Genomic DNA, 19321 nt, shown 5'->3' with positions numbered 1-19321 from the left:
ATTATTATTTTTTTTACTTGGTTGCATATCCGTTGCATGCCATGACTTCCTGATGTCCAAGACCTATCAACATCATCAGTCTGGATATCTTATTTTCAGGTTGTCCAACAAGTAATACTAAAACGCATTTGAATGGATCTCTATAGGAATTGGGGGGCGGGCCTAGACACAGCTGTAAATTATGCTGATACAGTATAGAACACATTTGTTGGCTAAATGGCCAACAAGTCATAAAGGGTCCAAGGTATCAAATGAGCCTCATACCGTCATGCTGTTGTCAGATATGCAGCAGATATGGTGGATGGATCACAGGTTCAGCTTTATACAAGATTTAAAGAATAACTACAACATACAACTATATAAAATCAGAACAAATCGAGAATGTGTGTCCGGCAGATCTGGGGAAGGGCAATCCAAATTTCTATTTCTCTTCATTAATTTCACGTTCTGTTCTACTAGACTACCGAATATGTAATAATGTGCTATTTCGCTGACACTTTTATCCAAAGCATCAGCTAAATGGCACAGTAAAGTTGATTTTATATAATTAGTTTTAACATTAAAACGTCAGCGGCCGGGATTTGTACCGAGTATCACAGCTTTGCTAGTCGGACGCCTTATATTTTTCTTGTGAGCATGAGATACTTCACTTTTTTATTTTTTTCTTGCAATGTTTCTTTACGGGCTCCGTAAAAAAGAGAAATGTGGAAAAAGATCAGCAATGAGACTGCATTTATACATCTGGGAAGCATTGTAACATCACCCAGTATAATAAAACGACTGCAACAAATAATAATAACAAACAACACAGAAACAATTATTATGGCAAAGTGTTTTTACTAAAAATCTTTATAGCAAGCATAGAAAAACATTTTCTTCTGAGACATGTGTTCATAATACATGATACAGCGCATGGTATTTTTGATCATTTGTTTTAATTTAGAAGAGTTCACAAATCACCAATGACATCATCCCACAAATGCAACTACTATGCCACTACATGTGTATTTCCTGGAGCTATGATGCCTCTGTTAAAGGACACTGACAGTACAGAAGGAATGATCATTTCATTTATAATAATCTTCATGCACTAAACTGTTGTAATGACTAATAAGAGCAAACAAAATTCATTAAATCAAAGTATTTGTACGGATTGGTTTCCTCTCCAGAGGAAACTCATCCTTGGGTGCATTTTCAACTTGTTGTTTTTGTTCTTGTGTCTGGTTGAGTATATTATAGTGTGTCTCCATCAAAAAACAAAACTGTTAACACAAGAGCAGTGTAATGCATTCAGTAATAAATGAAATATGGCAATAAGAGCAATTACTATGCAATACAGAAGCAAACACAGTTTAAATGGAAAAAGCCAGCTGTAGCTGACAGCACTGTTTTGTGTATCAGGATTGACAGAAGAACGGAAAGAACTTGCAATGTTGGCAACGGATTAAAGATTCTGGCATTTCTTTACCTTGGCTTTAAACAAGTATAATGTCACCACCGTAGTGCACAGGCCAACCCTGTTCACAGGCAATTCTAATGTATCTGGTGTCTTGAACTCCCCGATATTCACAATGGGGGTAATAGGGTTTCCCTCCGCTAAATTTACATATGATTAACGGAAAGGGTTGTCCACTTTGCACCAGATTGCCTACTGTGGTCCCTGAGGTACAAATATCTTTGACGTGTCTTTTATCAGCCTGAATGAAGGTGTTGACTGCTTTGCAAGTTTTTCCATCAGGCTCTGTGAGTCTCAGTCTCCCCATAACACTGGTACATTTATGTGCATTCATGTAAGCATCGACATGCTGCTCAAGGAAATGTACATATCTTTCCTTCACGCCTGGTGGTTGACCTTGGACTGATCCAGCCGCACACAGAACCAGAACCAGAACCAGGCCAGGACGTAGAGCCTCCATAGTTTTCCCTTTGAACAACAACAAAAAAAACATGGGTTAGTGAAAGGCTGGAATTACTATTCCTCACTTATCAGTGAGCTGATCAGCACCAGGTGGCTTGGTGGCTTCCTCTGGTGCTGTGGCAATAAAGTGGTTGTAAACTAATTTAACCTCCTCCCCCCAGTAGCACACATTCTTAGCCCCCACGTTCTCTGCACCCATACTGTATGGGAATGCTTGAGAGGAAAAACTCACATATTGTCCAAAAACTGCTGTCTTCCTGAACTCCCCTGAATTCACCCCTCCTCTCACATTTATCACAGGATTGGGTAACTGAAATTGTATGTATTGTATATATGGCATAAGATAATTCATGAAAACACAAGATCAGACACATTTTTGGTGTCATTATGATTGTTTCAATGCAACTGGTGCAATGAGCTAACTTCCACAAGGGGTATACCAAGGGCAGGGGTAGCCAACCCTTATCCTGGAGAGCTGCAAGGTGTGCTGGTGTTTTGTTTTTACTCAGCGTGTAATTGATCAATTAAAGCAGTTGGTTACACAGTTAACTCATCTCACCTGGTTCTTGAGTCTGAATTGGTTGCTGATTTTAGGGTGAAAACAAAAGCACACCTTGCGGCTCTCCAGGGCCCTGTCTAGGCCATAAAACCCATCGAGGATCCAAGGAGAAATCCGCATCCATGAGGGAGCTCTGCCCCCAGTGACACCTCTTGCCCACATTTTCACAGGAGGGTGTGTGGCTCCAAACCCAAAATTATGTCTTTTGGATTACTTTATGACTTTTTACGAGTCTCTGGTTTGGGCTCATAAGCAGTGATCTGGGAGTTCTGCAGCCAGACTCCCACAACCATCGTGTGTAGACACTCTTGCCAGGTAAGTGCAGATCGAACACAGGGACAAGTGTGAAGAGGACCCGAGAGGAGGTATCAGATTAAAGCGGAAGACCGAGTGCCACGGCTGTCTTTGTCACTTGGGATATTTATTAGTTGATCCATTCTCCACTGAATAGTCCAAAACATTTAACAACATCAATCTCTTCCCAACAGCACCTGAAGGACACAGATGCAGATGCCTTCACCCTGCTTCGCTAACTTCGCCATTGGGTTAGTGGGGGGCTTACATTAGATTAATGTTATCCAAGATAGTTGGTTAGTCTAGTATATTGACTTTTTAATATTGGACAAGCAAAACAATTTCATGTCATATAAAATGATTAAAATATCAAATAGACAGAAATAGGAATATTCTGCGTTACTCAAATGCTGATTGAATCCTTTCCTTAGTCGCACTCTTAGCCATTTGGGTTCAGAAATTACACATGTCAAGCAAACAGTGACTTAATAAAGCATAGACTGGGCTGTGACTCATGCCTTAGACCTGGGTTAAGCTGGTTGGAGGCGAAAGGGTGAAATGTGGACCTATGGACCAGTGGACAGGAGTGGCCTGTAGCGTAGTGGTTAAGGTACATGACTGGGACCTGCAAGGTCGGTGGTTCGATCCCCAGTGTAGCCACAATACGATCCGCACAGCCATTGGGCCCTTGAGCAAGGCCCTTAACCCTGCATTGCTCCGGGGGAGGATTGTCTCCTCCTTAACTGTACGTCACTCTTGATAAGAGCGTCTGCTAAATGCCATGAATGTAATGTAATGTAATGTAATGTCTTGACTGGGAAATTGCAGAGCTGCTCTCTCTTCACTTACACACCCTGAGCAGCGGGAAACTTGCAACACGGCAGATGCTGGCCACAAAATATCGGTGTTCGTCAGGTCAAACTCGAGTTTGTTTATTTGATCAAATACGAGAGACTTGTGAAACACCCAGCTGAATATCGGAGGAGTGTCTTCTCCAGCTACAATCTTATACTCTCTCCACCTTCTTTGTAACTTCCCATCCATGCCACGTGTTCAATTTCATATTTCTTTCTTGTTTTCTTCAGACACACAGAGGTTTCTTAAGCTGCTTAAGTTCTCTGTGCATGTCAAGCAGATGATCTTGCATCAATTACTTTATTTGGTCATGGACGCTCGCATCAAATAATTTTTCCTAAGACACTTCACAACTTATTTATCACCAATTTCTGACCATACAAACGTAGCAACATTTTTAATATATAAAAAAAATACATTTTTGTATTTCTAACCAAGACGCGGGAGAAACATGATGTTAATAGAGAGTTACAAACCTGTAGAATGGATTTCAGAAGTTCAGAGTGTCACTCTGGGGAACTTCAGTATCAGCTTTGCAGAACAACTGGACCCAGTCGCAGAAATCCAACAGGCAGGAGTTAGTTAGTTAGTCTTCATTCAAATAAAGGCAGGTCAGCGGGGTTCAGTAGCCAGCAAACAGGAATATCAGGAATAAGCAGTTCATAATCAAAAGTCCATGCAATGGGTCAAATCCCCAGCAAAAAGGTATAATAAGGATAATCCAACATGGGTTTGTGGTCACAGGCGAAGGGCCGATAACAAACAGGCAAAGCAGACAAAAACAAAATCTGAAGAACGAAGTCGAAAAACAAAAACAGGTCGAAGCACAGCGGTTCAGAACTAGACAGACAGGATATGCAGAATGCGGAAGTAGAAAACAAAAGGGGTTGTACCAGGTATCAATCCGATATAAATGCTGGAGAGTATGGATTTGTGGGGAAACAATTCAGGAAGTGAAAATGCAGGTGAAACGAATAACAATGAATGAACGAACTGACAGGGTGACTACGGTGTGCACAAGGGTACAAGACATGGAAACGCGACGCACTTAGACAAAAGACTACACAATGCTACCTGACACTGAGTTGATGATTTATTTCTTTGGAGAACATCACACACTGTTCTGACCTTTATACTCTGTGTACTGCAGGAACAAGAGAGGGTCTCAGACCCTCCCACATACATAGAAGCAAACTGCAACACTCCACTGAAAGTGAAATAAGAAAGTGAAATCAGAAATGGTGAGGTGCAGAAAAGGGAACAGAGAATATAAAATGGCATCCGCATGAGCAGAGGGATAGTGATACTGAAAGATGACTAAATAATAGAACAGGCCTCAGCATGTAGCAAGAGGACAATTATTCCAATCAAAATATAGTAGTAAGAACATAAGAAAAATATGTTTAACGCTCTCTCTCATTGCTCTCTTTTGTCAGTTAGACAGGGAACTGCAGACAGAGAAACTATTTTTTCAAATATATAAAATACACGACTTCTCTGCTGAAAGAAAATCAAGCTAGGTTTTGAAGCAGCTGATACTTGGTTGACCAGTTAGACCATCTCTATACTCAACATGGTTTGACCAGCACAAGCTATGTTTTGAAACCGCTGGTAGCAGGTATTTCAAGCTGGTCTTACACCAGGGTTGAGCAAAGCTTGACTGGCTTCATACAAGTGCACCTGCTTTTTTTACAGCTCTCTTCCAATACAAGTGTTGATCAGAATGATGATTGCTAGATCTTCTCCTGCACCCAGTCTCATGGGATATACGTACCTCTGAGAACTTCTTTGGAGGACAAATACTGTATGTTTTCACACTCCACTGCAGTTTTGAAATGAAATGTGCGCTGGGGGTGCTAAAAGGAAGTGGCTAGGCCGTCTGTTTGCATATTTCCTGTTTGCAATCGGGGTTTGGCTTTATACAAGCTTTAAACAATAACATCAGATGACAACATACGATGACATACGACGACAACATACAATATGTTAACTCAAAACAAATCGAGGAGGTTTTGGGGAAAGGCAATCCTAATTTAAATTTTTCTTAATTAACTCCACGTTCTGTTGTTAAATTCACTCAGACACCACATGATGCTAGACTACTGAATATGTAATAATATGCGATAATAGCACAGTACAGTTGATTAGACTAAGCAGGGGACAACCCGCCCTAGAGCAGTATGAAGTCAAGGGCCTTGCTCAGCAGCCCAACTGCTGTGCCAACCTTATTGTGGCTATACTGAGGGTTGAACTGCCAATCTTTCGCGAAAATTGTAAAAGCATGACGCTCACACATTCTCCGATCCGTGAATGTCATCTGGGGCTGTTGGCACCTTCATCAAATCAGTTTTGGAACCAAATGGCTGTAACTCTATCCAATATGTGAGGACTACATATGTGAACTATAAAACTAATCCCACTTATAAGAGCAGGAAAATATTTCAAGTTCATATTTTGCTTTCACACATGAAAACTGTAGTTCACTTGAAAATGTAGAATTTCCCTTGATTTCATGTCACCTGACATTTTATTCAATGAAAATATTAATATTTGAAAATGTTAAATTCACACTTGAAAATCCATCCATCCATCCATTATCTTAACCCGCTTATCCCGAACAGGGTCGCAGGGGGGCTGGAGCCTATCCCAGCATACATTGGGCGAAAGGCAGGAATACACCCTGGACAGGTCGCCAGTCCATCGCAGGGCACACACACCATTCACTCACACACTCATACCTATGGGCAATTTAGACTCTCCAATCAGCCTAACCTGCATGTCTTTGGACTGTGGGAGGAAACCGGAGTACCCGGAGGAAACCCACGCAGACACGGGGAGAACATGCAAACTCCGCACAGAGAGGCCCCGGCCGACGGGGATTCGAACCCAGGACCTCCTTGCTGTGAGGCACACGTGAAAATGCTAATAAAACATTTTTTTCCACAAGGGACACATGGCTTCCATATACAGTACGAAAGCAATGGCACTTCCATGACTCTCCAGTGCGGGTCTGCCCAAAGACCTGCCTCCCAGAGACACAGCTCCATCAGAGCACCTCTATGTGACAATTCTACGTCATTGTATGGAAATAATACATGAGAGCTAGACAGACAGGCCCACTTTGTTGTCTTCTGTTTTTACCTAGCACCAGCGCTAAATGCTCTGGCTGTGCGCTTGCTTCTATTATACTGGTGAATTCTATGTTGTTGCCATGGTCACAGGGGTCACATGTTCTCTGGGCCTGCTTCCCCGGGTTGAGTGAGCCACACACAGAAGCAGACAGGGCACATTTCTTCATGACCAATTCCCTTCCTCTCCCTTAGCGTGGGTATGTTCTGTCCCTGGACATGTCTGACTCCGGCCCTGTCTGCGGTGGCCCAGGTCTGTCACGGTGGGGATGTGACAGGGGGCTGAGTGTGACAGTGTGTCAGTGGCAGGCGTCAGCAGGCTGCCTGAGGAATGAAATATCAACATTTCCCAAAAATAACCAAATTTATTACATCCAGGTGGATGGATGGGATCTCTGGAGACTGTGAGCTGTCCTAGTCTTGAAAGGGCTTCATCCTTAACGGACAATCAGTGGCTCTCGGCTGGCCGCCAGTCTCTCTCTCCACCTCAGTCATACAAGGGCAGGAATGCAGACATACATACACACACAGTACACACACGTGCACACACACACAGTACACACACACACACACACACACACACACACACACACGCGCACACACACACACACAGTACACACACGTGCACACACACACAGTACACACACACACACACACACACACACACACACGCACACACGCGCACACACACACACACAGTACACACGCGTGCACACACACAGTACACACACACACACACACACACACACACAGTACACAAGCACACGTGCACACACGCACACACACACACACACAGTACACATGCACACACACACGCGCACACAGACACAGTACATACACACACACGCGCACACACACACACACACACACACACACACACAGTACACGGGCGTGCACACACACACACACACACACACACACACACACACACACAGTACACAAGCACACGTGCACACACACACACACACACACGCAGTATACACTCTCACACACACTCACATACACACACACACAGTACACATGCACACACACACACTAACACACTAACACACACACGCAAAACATACATGCATACAGTACACACAAGATGGCACACAGCGACACTCACATGAAATAAACAGCCTCTCCATGAACAGGATTTACCCCTCTAATACACACCGAAAATTGAAACAAAAAAAACGGAACACATCAGAGCCCTGTGGTCGACCAAGGTTGAAAATCCTAGTGTTGGATAATTCAAATATGTGGTGATGATAAATGAATGATAATATATACAGAATGTACAGTACATATTCAAGTGATTATGTTTTTAATAAACCACACAAAAAATGATTCATTACAGCAAAATTGAAACAGGAAACATAAAAAGCACCTTGATGTACCTGTTTATTAAGATTGGCTAGTAAAATAGGATTTTCTGCTTGCACGAAAGCAGTCGGCTGAAGAGACAAGATTATTTTTGCATTTTTCGCCAAAAGATGAATTAATTTAGCTGAAAACAGGACTTGGCTTACTGTAACTAAATAACTATATGTGGAAGGACTACAACACAGTGCTCAAAACTAAAATATGTTTAAGATAGATTGTTAAATGAGTTTAATATGCCTTCTCTTAGTGTTGAATTTTAAAATTGAAAAAGCATTGGTCTCTGTAGGCCAACCAAGAGAATTTCAAACATAGCCACATGAGACATTTGCCTTTGGAAATCTTATGGATTTTCGAGCAAAAAAAAAAAAAAAAAAAAAGTTTGGTAATTGGGTTGGCAAGTGGTCGAGCTGGCTGCAGGTCAGGACGGGTGTTATTTTCAGACTTGAGCTGGCCCTTGCTTTTTGACCTGTGCATTTGAGTCCGAGCTACGGCAGTCGCTTGCAATGACTGGGAGCCAGCAATCCGATGACTATTAGCTTCATTTTAATGGGACAGAGTGCAGTACAGAGAGGGGGCTACTGCCACTTACTGTCTTGCCAGGCACTTACAGGCTACCAGTCGTCATGAGCATGAGATATGCCTTTCATATCCAATAATTGCTAGCTGTTCAGCAGTACGTGCAGACGGGAGCTCATGGACTCATTGGGGGTGGGGGGGGGGGGCGGGGGTGGTTTGGAGGTGGGGGGCTGTGTTTCAGAGCGTATGGTCCATTTCGTGGTTCCAAACTGGAGAAAAGGGGAGAAAAAAAAAGTAAAAAAGAAAAGAATACTCCATTAGCTTCAGTGTTAGCTTTCCCCACACACCTGCACTTGTTCCCTTTGCCTCTAATCACAAATGATCTCCTTTTAATTTCAACCAGCCCGGAGGCAGCCACGAGCTAATGAAAGAAAACGCGGGAGAAAAGAGCTTGCCTTGACGGAGGGCAGCAATTTCAATATCGGCGAGACCGGTATTAACGCGGAGCCACCGCCATTCGCCCTGCCGCGCCGCGACACCTCAGCCGACCGCGGTCCGACCCGCTCGCTGTAGCCTCGCGGTCTCTACGGCAACCGCCCCCAACTGACAGCCCGGCCCGCAACGCTAACTAGCAGCGGAGACAGCTCCCGTTCAACTCTCCGGGAGGAGACGCAGGAGGGAGCGCTTAAAGTGGACGACGACCCCCGGAGTTCGGGAACGGCGGCGGAGGCTAATATCGTCTCGCCCCTGTCCGCTTCCAGAGTCCGTTCCCGCGAGGAGGGAGGTCAGTGTTTTTAATTTAGGGGTTCGCCCGAAGGTTTCTGCTTTCGACCGGCGGATCCGGGCCCGCGCGGGCTTGCTTGCGCACAGGCTGGCCAGCAGGTGGCAGCATAAGCCCTCTGTTTGAGCGGGAGGGAGGCGGAAAGAGGGGCGAGCCGCAGAGAAGCAGCGCAGCGAGGGGCGTCTGATGACAAATCCCGTAATCTCTGAGTGAAGCCCGGGCGAGTCCCGCGCGTTGTCCCGGGGGAGAGGCGCCAGTCCTCGGACACCGCGCCGCGAAGCCAGCCCAATCTCCGTCATCGTCTCTTCCTGGATCAATCCTGACATAATCCCACCCCCCCCCCCCCCCCGTGGCTCTGCGGGCATTGGGAAAGATCATTTCTGCTGATGGGGAAAGTCGTTAGGTGGAGAAATGGGATGACACGCGTACGTTAATTGTCCTATTTGTCTGAAAGCCATGGCACTGGTTTTTTTTTTCTTCTTCTCTTGTTTTGTTTTTGTATTGCCCTCCCAGCTCAGTGCTGGGATTGACCCCTGGGTTTGTCCACTCTGGGGATCCGTATAACAGCGCGTCCTACACTGTGACCCCGGCAACAGTGTGATTGATCCCCCCCTCTCTATTATGGAGGGTGGCTCTAGCCCACTCTAGCTCCAATGCAGTCAAATGCATCTGTGGGAGAGGGCAAAAAATCCAAGCTAGCCAAGAGTATCCGTATTTTCACAGATTTCTGGGATTTTCAGTAGGTTTCCTGGGTAAAATAATCTATGATGGACAGCTGGAAGGCTCGTTTAGGAAATCCTCTCTCTCTCTCCCTCGCTCTCTTCGCCAGACTGTAAAATATCAGTTCACAGCACAAGTTGGATTCTATCCAGGGGGATAATAAAATAATGAATCTAGCCATGAATACATTTATTTAAATTAATCCTGCCGCTTTAGCAGACTGCCGGAAAACTGTCCACTCACCCCACAGTCTGAACCGTTAAATCGTACAAGGTGGCCAGATTGAAAATTTCTGACTGGGCGTTGCTTAGGACTCCCTGCAAGTCTCGGCTTGGTGGGTGTGATGTCACTGCCCCCCTGCCTTCTCCACCCATGCACTATCCCTCCATTTTGAGTGCTAGTGAAAACACAGTTAAAGGCTGTGTTCCAAAACAAAAACGAGCCAAATGCCAGCGTGGTGGAGTGTCTGTTAGGAACATGAAAATGAAGGCAATTAAGGTGTTGGCTTAAAAATGGAGGGTTTGTGCTTCTGTATTATCCCAGGTGGTGTCACGATTCCAAACAAAAACACCTGCGCTAACATCCCTGAGCAAACTTCCCCCAAGTAGCAGCAAGCAACCAGCTTTCCTTCTTCTCCAAAAAGTAATGCTGGTAAAGATGTAGTTACATGTGTACACATTACAAGTTCACTATATTGTGATATTGTATTGGTTTCAAGTATACTGTGGCGACCAATGGCTCTGACTGGGGTCTCCTGGGTGAGGTGGCCATGCTAACCACTATGCTAACGATGAATTCACCTCTCATGGAGCAGTTAGCCTTTTTTTCCTTTATTTAACCCGGGGAGATCCATTCAGGATGTGTTCTCTTCTGCAAGGAGCGTGGCGAGAGAGAGAACAGGGGAAAAACCCCTGGAGTAGTTTGTGGGTTAAGGGCCGGGTTAGCGGCAAGGGTTCCTGCTTCATTTAGGGACCAACTTCATCTCTCCAGACGCGGGTCAGCATCCCTATACGCTGACCGGGAGACTCAAACTAGTAACTCTACAGTTGCCAGTCAAACACCCTGCCACTAAGCTACCCTGCCACCCGTCCTTTTAGTGGGCCACTACACTATTTTGCCCTAGAGCCACTGTTAAGGCACTTCCCCAGCGTATGGCCCCCATGGCCTGGTATCTAAGACAGGCAAGCTGCAGAACAGTATACAGTGCAGTGGCCCTGGCGTTGCCCGGGAAAGGGAGGGGTCCAGTCAGCCGAAACAACAACATCGCATCGCACGCCACAGATCCGTGCTGGTCGATTGGCTGCCCGCAGGACCTAGCAGGGTGTAATGTACTGTCCGCAAACTGTTCATGCAAACCCCCCCAGAAGCAGTGCTTGAGGAGAGCCCGTGCTTTTCTGCTCCCTCCCGAATCTTCAGCGAAAGCCATGAATGCGGACATAAGAGTATATGCACAGTGAGCTCGCGGCGATAAGTAAAACACATCCAGGGAGCAGCAGCACTGGGGGCGAAAACACCTTGTTAATGAGAGTCAGAGGAAAATGGGCAGACTTGTTTAAGCTAACAGAGACTTAAATAACAAGGCTTAAATAACAATACAGTATATATGCTCAATTAAATACACGGTGCTCAATTGGTATTAAATGATCTAATACGTGCCAGGAAAACATTCTCCATACCATTAGACCAACACCACTGCCAGGCTGTACTGTTGATGTAAGGCAGTATGGATGAGCACATGCATTCTGTAGCCTCCTCTTTCTGCTCTAGTGTGCCTTTGGACAGCTGTTATGTGGTAAGGTAAGAGGATGTTTTTTATTTGACATCCTATTGACTGAAGGACAGCCGTTGACAGACTGGGATGCTGGAACCACCATGCCTGGCACCAACAACCATACCACAGTCAGAATGCTCTGATCAGGCAACTCGCCCATTTCTAATGTTCGGTCTAACAACAACTAAACCACTTCATGTCTGCGTGCTTTATATATTCAGTAGCCGCCATGATTTGCCGTTTGGAGGAGCAACCTGTTTCAGTAATGAGCAGGTGTACTTAATAAAGTGGGCAGTTGAGTGTATACATAGGGGCAAAATCCATAATGATGTTATTTCTCTCCCCTCAATTGTCAATAGCATGCTGCGCTTTTTGGAATAAATAATTCTTAAATGGTAAAGCCTACATATTGAATGTTGCATTTCATGAAAACAGTACAGCAGCATAACGCACAGCGCTCCCTCATACTGTCAAAGTGCATTTGAGCGTTTCATTATCAGAAGGTGTACCACTTGCAGCCCACGATTGAAATGGCGTATTTATGTGTGTGCAGGGACTGCTGAGCACACCAGAAACCTTCTAACACTGAGATGAGAGACCGAGGAACTGTTTACAAAAAAGGCAAATTGCTTCCAAGCAGGGCAAAGACTGAAAATTATTAATGTATGAAGGTTTCTTCTGCTATCACTCCTGCTATTTCTTCTCATTAGTCTGAATGTTATTGCTTTATTATTAGCTATATTAGGCTATTGGTGCTGCAAACCTTAAAGTGCTTGTATTTATATCGTAATACAAGCAATATGATAATATTTGATTTGCTCTTGTCCATGTCTGCCATTTAACCATTTTGAAAGGTTTCTAATCAGTAACCTGTGGTTGTCATAATGCTCAATATGGTTGATGTACAAGTCCTAAGTGCCCATGTTTTATCTATGTGCAAGAAATCTATAATATTTTACATTTGCGAAGTATGGCAGAATTTAACATGAGTAAAATTAATAATAAACAAATGAACTGTGAGAGAATGAATCGACAGTCAGCGTCAAATACCGCACGTAGCTATCTGGCTGGTTTTGCTCTAATGGCACTTTGATGAGGTGAAGGCATCTTCTCACCATACGTGACGGGCCCAGAGTTTTCAAGTAATCCATTTCAAACGCGGTAACTGTGGCAACGGCTAAAGTGATGTTCCATCTCGTCAGTGTCGCTGTCAGCGCTGACGGGCGGTGAAGTACAGTACTGTGCAGAAGTCTTAGGCACCCTAGACTTTATTATATATAGTATATGTTTATTTTTTTGTGTGTGTAAGTATAAAATAACACATTTGAGATTTCCAAATATTCATTTTCCAAAAGATTTAATTTTACAGAGACACTTTTGTATTTAATTTAAAAAAGTAAACTTTTTTTTTTTTTTTAAGATATTTTTTAGGCCTTTTTCAGCTTTATTGGACAGTATATAGTATAGAGAGACAGGAAGAATGGGAGCGAGAGAGAGGGGAAGACATGCGACAAATGTCGGACGGTCGGATTCGATTTTTACATAAAAACCTGATCAAGGCTGTCTGAGATCAGAAGCAAGGAGCCAACCAAAGTCTGCATAAGAACTGTGGAAAGTTCTCCAACATGCTCGGAACAGCCTCCCTGCTGATTGCCTTATAGAACTGCAGGAGAGCGTTGGCTATCTCAGAGAAGTTATGCAGTTTTAACGCCGAAGGGTGGTCACAAAAAATATTCATTTGATTCAGTTTTGAACTATTCTGCCAAATTACTAAAATATAATGTAAAAGTGTATAGTAAGTTTATATAGGACCTTTCATTTAATTATTTTTGAAAGAATCGTATCTGTACAGAATGTTATACAGGTGCCTGCGACTTTTGCACAGTACTGTATGTCTCAGAACAGGTGCCATTTCACTCTCAACGCCCCTTCAGTAATGCTAGGGAATGCTTCTCATCTGCTGCCGTTCCAAAATGGCGGTTGAGCCTAGAGGCCCACTACCAGTCTGCTGTAGGTACGATTGTTGGCCTGTCAGTGATTTGAACATTTTCACCAAAATGGTCTGCAATTGGCCAATGAAGGCACGGCAGTCAAGACGATGATCAGCCAATAAAACAAAGCAACGAGCAGACCACCAGTGGTGATTTATAAAAACTCTGTTGTACACACAGCTTTGTGCAATGGTAGTCCTACAGGTGCTTTTTTTGCTGAAAGTGGTTAGGGGGGCAAACAGGTCCGGCTAACTCACACAAACATCCATGCACCCTGTCATCCACTCATTTATTCATCAATTCCCTCTGTCCATTCATCCCTCTCTCCCTCCCTCTTTCAGTCCCACATATGTGTAGCCACATCCCTTTATGATGATACTTTTGGACGTATGCCTGGTAGATACTGTATATAAGTGACACTGGATTCAGCCTGAAATGTTGAGCAGTCATTTTGGAAAAAAGAAGCAGGCTCAGCTTCCTCCCACTGTCCACCCCCCCAAAAAAAAAAACCCAAAACATGTCCTCTTGCTAATTTCAGGCTGGAGGAATCTATCCCTGGATGTCACAGATGCACAGAACAGTCTGTGTTCAACAGTTTGCCGGGGCAGACTACACCTGCCTCAATTCAAAGGTGCCACATAGTGCATCATTTTAGCATACAGCCAACAATGCCTTCAAAAGAACCAAAGAAGAAAAGTAAAAGTTTCACCGAGAACGTTTACTTTTTCTGAAAGCCTTAAACAAAAACATGAAAGGAATATTAAAATCACAGTTCAGTGAGAAATGCAACAGAGATCAGTCGACAGGTATGTCCATGCAAACAGAAGTGGGCTTTAGCCTTTGGAGGAAACTTTTTTTAAGGCCTGCTGGGCCTCACCGTCATGTACTAGAACACGGGAACATCATAGACCATCACAGATAAGTAAGGTAGCTACACAACACTGATGACACGCAACCTGTCTCTCGGGTTACTGAAAGATACGTTTATGGCAGAGATGTGACTGGGCCCTTTGCCTGGAGAGAACCTAAGGTTTCATCATTTATGTTTTATGTTCAGACAATGAAATGCCCTCAACACAAAAATTGATGGGCAAAAAGAAATGCTGGAAAATTGCAGAAAAATCGAATACCTAAATAGCTAGGAGAGACGCAAATCTCAAAAATGGTAAATAAATAAATAACCAACACAAAACAAGGAGTGAAAATAACAGATAACAATGTAGTAAAATTAACCTCCCTTACTGTTAGGAGGAAATAAGACAACAATGATGCACTAAAGATGTTTCCTGTAACCTACTTATAAAAAAAGAAACAATTTGACAAACTACATCTCATTTTATCAGGGGAAATAAAAAGGCAGAATACAAAAGGCTATAAAAAGAAATACAATCTTTCAAACTAAACTTTTATTTGGCACTAAGCTTTCTGCAAAAAAAAAGAATAATAATAAAAAAAAACCTGGTTCATCACACCTTCCTGTAAATACTGGGTCCAGAGTGAACATAACACAGCAGAATAAACAAGAAAGTATATTTCAAAAAAGACACAAGATGCCCTCCCATGACCCTGAGAAGGAAACAGACCCAGTGTTAGGTCTTAATGAACTATTGGTGTAAGAAAATAAGACTTCGTTCACAATCAATAATGCTGCTAATTTGATCAGGTGTTCATACATTAATAAGACATTCATTTCCCCTTCCGACATCACCAAGAGTAAATACACTTCCTCAAACAGTTGTTAAATTATTCAACATCAGATGGAGTAATTGCCGCATTGATAGCTGCGAGCACTCAAAGGGGCGCGCTCGTAAAGTTTGAGAAAGAACAGACGGATTAACAAACTAAAAGAAGAGAGGAAATCGGGGCTTTCTACCGCGTCCTGAACAGCATTATGACCGCCCGCCCGTAGTTCCACTGCAATGCGGGCCAACGGGTTGCCATTCCGCTCGATGAACCGAGCCGGCCGCGTTGAAAGAGTTCCATTTAGACCGACGAACGGCCAGCCTCTGTGATGCAAAAAGCTTTATCCCGATTATACAACACACCGGGGCGATGTGCTAATATGGACAGAAATGAGAATAGGCTCGTTGTTACGACCGGCCAAGAATGCTCGAATCCATCCGACAGGCCAGTCCCTGTCACGGCTGCTATAGTAATTCAGCAAACAGGAATTTATCACCGGCTGAAATATATTCTTTGCCAAGCCTTTTTGTATCGCAAACATAAAACACCTGAGAATGCAGAATATGTCACCTTTGAGCTTTATGACTGGGTCCAGTCATGTAATTATTTGTGGTTGAGAAGTACTCAGCTTGAAAGAGATCTTAGATCGTACTTCGCTTGAAGGACAAAATGCACTGTTAGAATGTCATACCGACTGCATTTTATTTGAAGAATAATTTGAAAACAGATTTGGAAAAAAAAAAGAAGGTAAAATCCATGACAAGTGACAACACGGGTATAGTATCTTAATATTGAGGCTGTTTCTCTAATAAAATTATCAATGCCCTGCGCTACTTCTTCTTCTTAGTCTGACAAAATAATGTTTAATCCATTTTCTATATTCCCTTCCCTTCAGCTAAGACCCGCTGGGGTCCTGTGATGCTTTATGGTGGTTTAAGCCGAGTTTTCTAGCTGGTCTGCTAGTCTCTACCTGGATGAAGCTGGTCAAAGCCGGTTGGTAGAGTAAGATGGCGGTCAAACTGGTGGCAGCTGATTATATAGGCTGGTCAGCCTGTAGCGTAGTGGTTAAGGTACATGACTGGGATTAAGGTTAAGGTACTTGACTGGGACCCGCAAGGTCGGTGGTTCGATCCCCAGTGTAGCCACAATAAGAGCCGTACAGCCGTTGGGCCCTTGAGCAAGGCTCTTAAGCCTAGAAATAACCTAAGCCTTAACAGACATACACTCACAAGCACTTTATTAGGAACATTTTTACTTTATTACACCTTATTCATGTGATTATCTAATCAGCCAATTGTGTGGCAGCAGTGCAATGCGCACAATCATGGAGATACAGGTCAGGAGCTTCAGTTAATGTTCACATCATCAATCAGAATGGGGGGAAAATGTGATCTAAGTGACTTTGACCGTGGAATGATTATTGGTGATAGACACAGTGATTTGATTATCTCAGAATCTGCTGATCTCCTGGGATTTTCACGCACACTAGTCTCTAGTGTGAGTTTGCAAGAAATGGTGCAAAAACCTAAAAAAATTCCAGTGATCAGCAGTTCTGTGGGCAGAAAGGCCTTGTTCATGAGAGAGGTCTGATGAGAATAGCCAGGCTGGTCAAAGCTGACAGGAAGGTGACAGTAACGCAAATAACCACACATTACAACAGTGGTATGCAGAAGAGCATCTCTGAACACACAACACCTCATAACTCTATGTGGATAGGCTACAGCAGTAGAAGTCTAAAAAATAAGGCTAACAAATACCTGATAAAGTGCTCGGTGAGTGTATATATTTTTATGCCCAGACAATTAAATGCCCTTGACACAAAAATTGACGAGCGAAAATAAATGCGGGAAAAATTCTCTAAAAATCTACTACCTGAGTAGTAGAAGAATATGCACGGGCCACTGCTTGATGGAGTCGAGGCTCTGCAGTGGCCCCATTTTGGGAGCATTTGTGCCTGAAAATTGATGTGCGCTAACTGGAAGGAATAAGGGGCACGTCCACTAATTGGAATGCATTAGTGTCCTCCTTCGGAAAAAAGAAAAAAAAAAAGAAGAAAAGCGTCAGCGCAGAACCCCGAGGAGGCAGAGCGAGCGGTGTCTGCGAGTGCGTGGTCACGGGTGACGGGAAGGCGAGGGAAAGTGCCCACAGCTCAGAGCACTTCCCTGTTTCCCCCCCCCCCTGTCTGCCCTGGGAGCGAGGAGAACTCTGGGCGTTGCTGGGTGTTGCTTCAGAGGACCGAGTGGGCTGCGGGGCTCCCCGCCTGGGTGCGGGTGGCACAGCTGTGGCGTCCCCGAGAAATCGGGGAGGGAAATCTGGCGGAGTTATTCGTTTTTATCATGTAACTTTAATGTCCTGTGTTTATCCTAACGATTATGTGCTGCAGGCCTTGTAAGGACGAGAGCGCACACCACGTATGTGTGCAGGGGGGGAGCACTTATTTTTGTGACGTCAGTAATCACGTTCATTGCACTTGGCTTTGGGCCAGCTTCCTGGTGTTAAAAGCTGAAACATTAGAGGTTTGGAGCCTTGATGCCTTAAAATGCCTAAAGTGACAGTGGGAAAACAACAAGCCTGTCTATGAATTATAGATTATTATTACACTGAAACGGGATGCTTCTCCGTTCGAAGGAAATTACATAACGTGACTGACAGCCGTCTTTTAAGGGATACTTTTTTTTCAGATCCTGATCAGTTTTCTTCCAGCTGTAGCTCTGTGAAGAAGCCTCTAGATTTATCCGGACATCCGTTATGAGAAATCTTAAGATTTACATGCAGTGGTCCAACAAACTGATCAATATTAAACCAAATAAAGGACCATAGGTGCCAGGGAATTTCAAATACACACATGTATTTGAGTGACCAGGTGCAACAGTACCGTCCTGGTACACTGCACACTGATGCAGCTTTGTAACTTATTTCATACTCTCAAAAATAAAGTGACAATGGAGGTACATTTTTCTTCTTCAGGGATAACTGAAATGTATCCTGCAAAAAAAAAAAGGTACAAATGAATTATATATTGCTAGCCAGGTTTACAATTATATGTACCTACAGGGTACCGCCCTAGCCTCAAGCATTTGTACTCTTTTCATGCCTTTATTATTATGAGAGTGCCATTCAAGCACCAAAAAAAGCACATCGGGGATGGACAATCCCCGATCAAGCTGGTCATAAGCTGGTCAATAGTTGGGTATGAGCTGGTCAACCAGCATAGCCAAGTGGGTCATGAAGTTGGTTTTGCTGAGTATGAGCTGGTGAACCGGCTAGTGCTAGTAGCTTGTCTGAGCTGGTCGCTGGACATTCAGCTACAAGCTGTTTCAAAACATAGTTGAGCTGCTTTCAGCAGGGATGTGATAACTTAGTGACAAAAAGGCTCTATGGACCTCTTGCTGGAGCATGACTGAATTGCAGCAGACGAAACAGAGCCCAAGATTACCTGCTGTCCCAATAGTTATCATAACCAATTAAACCCCAAAGGTGAGCATAACCTATGGTACCCCCCATTGATTATATCTCACTGCGCTCAAAAATCAGTCTAAACCTTGGTAGCTCACAGTAATTAATACCCACTATATCCTATAATGATTATAACAACTAACAACAGAACAATACACAGCGATCATACATGAAAAAGTGATTTTAACTCTCAGATCCCCTGAAAACCTCAACCCCCTCCACCCACCCACCCCCCGTGGATGCCAAGCCTAAAATGGATTCAGATCCATCTGTAACATGGA

General features: G+C 43.8%; 1 long non-coding RNA gene across 1 annotated transcript; it reads right to left on the bottom strand.

Moving 5' to 3' along the window:
- Positions 1 to 4101: 4101 nt before the first annotated feature.
- Positions 4102 to 5474, bottom strand: LOC133124339 (uncharacterized). Its single transcript, XR_009708310.1, has 3 exons — positions 5401 to 5474; positions 4755 to 4833; positions 4102 to 4170 (listed from the first exon to the last, which is right to left on the bottom strand). It is a non-coding gene; the product is annotated as an uncharacterized LOC133124339 (long non-coding RNA).
- Positions 5475 to 19321: the final 13847 nt, after the last annotated feature.

Source organism: Conger conger, chromosome 3 (genome assembly GCF_963514075.1).
Source record: "Conger conger chromosome 3, fConCon1.1, whole genome shotgun sequence".
In the NCBI taxonomy this organism is placed as follows: domain Eukaryota; kingdom Metazoa; phylum Chordata; class Actinopteri; order Anguilliformes; family Congridae; genus Conger; species Conger conger.
Note: the sequence above shows the minus strand (reverse complement) of the source record. Positions and strands in the feature narration are given on the sequence as shown.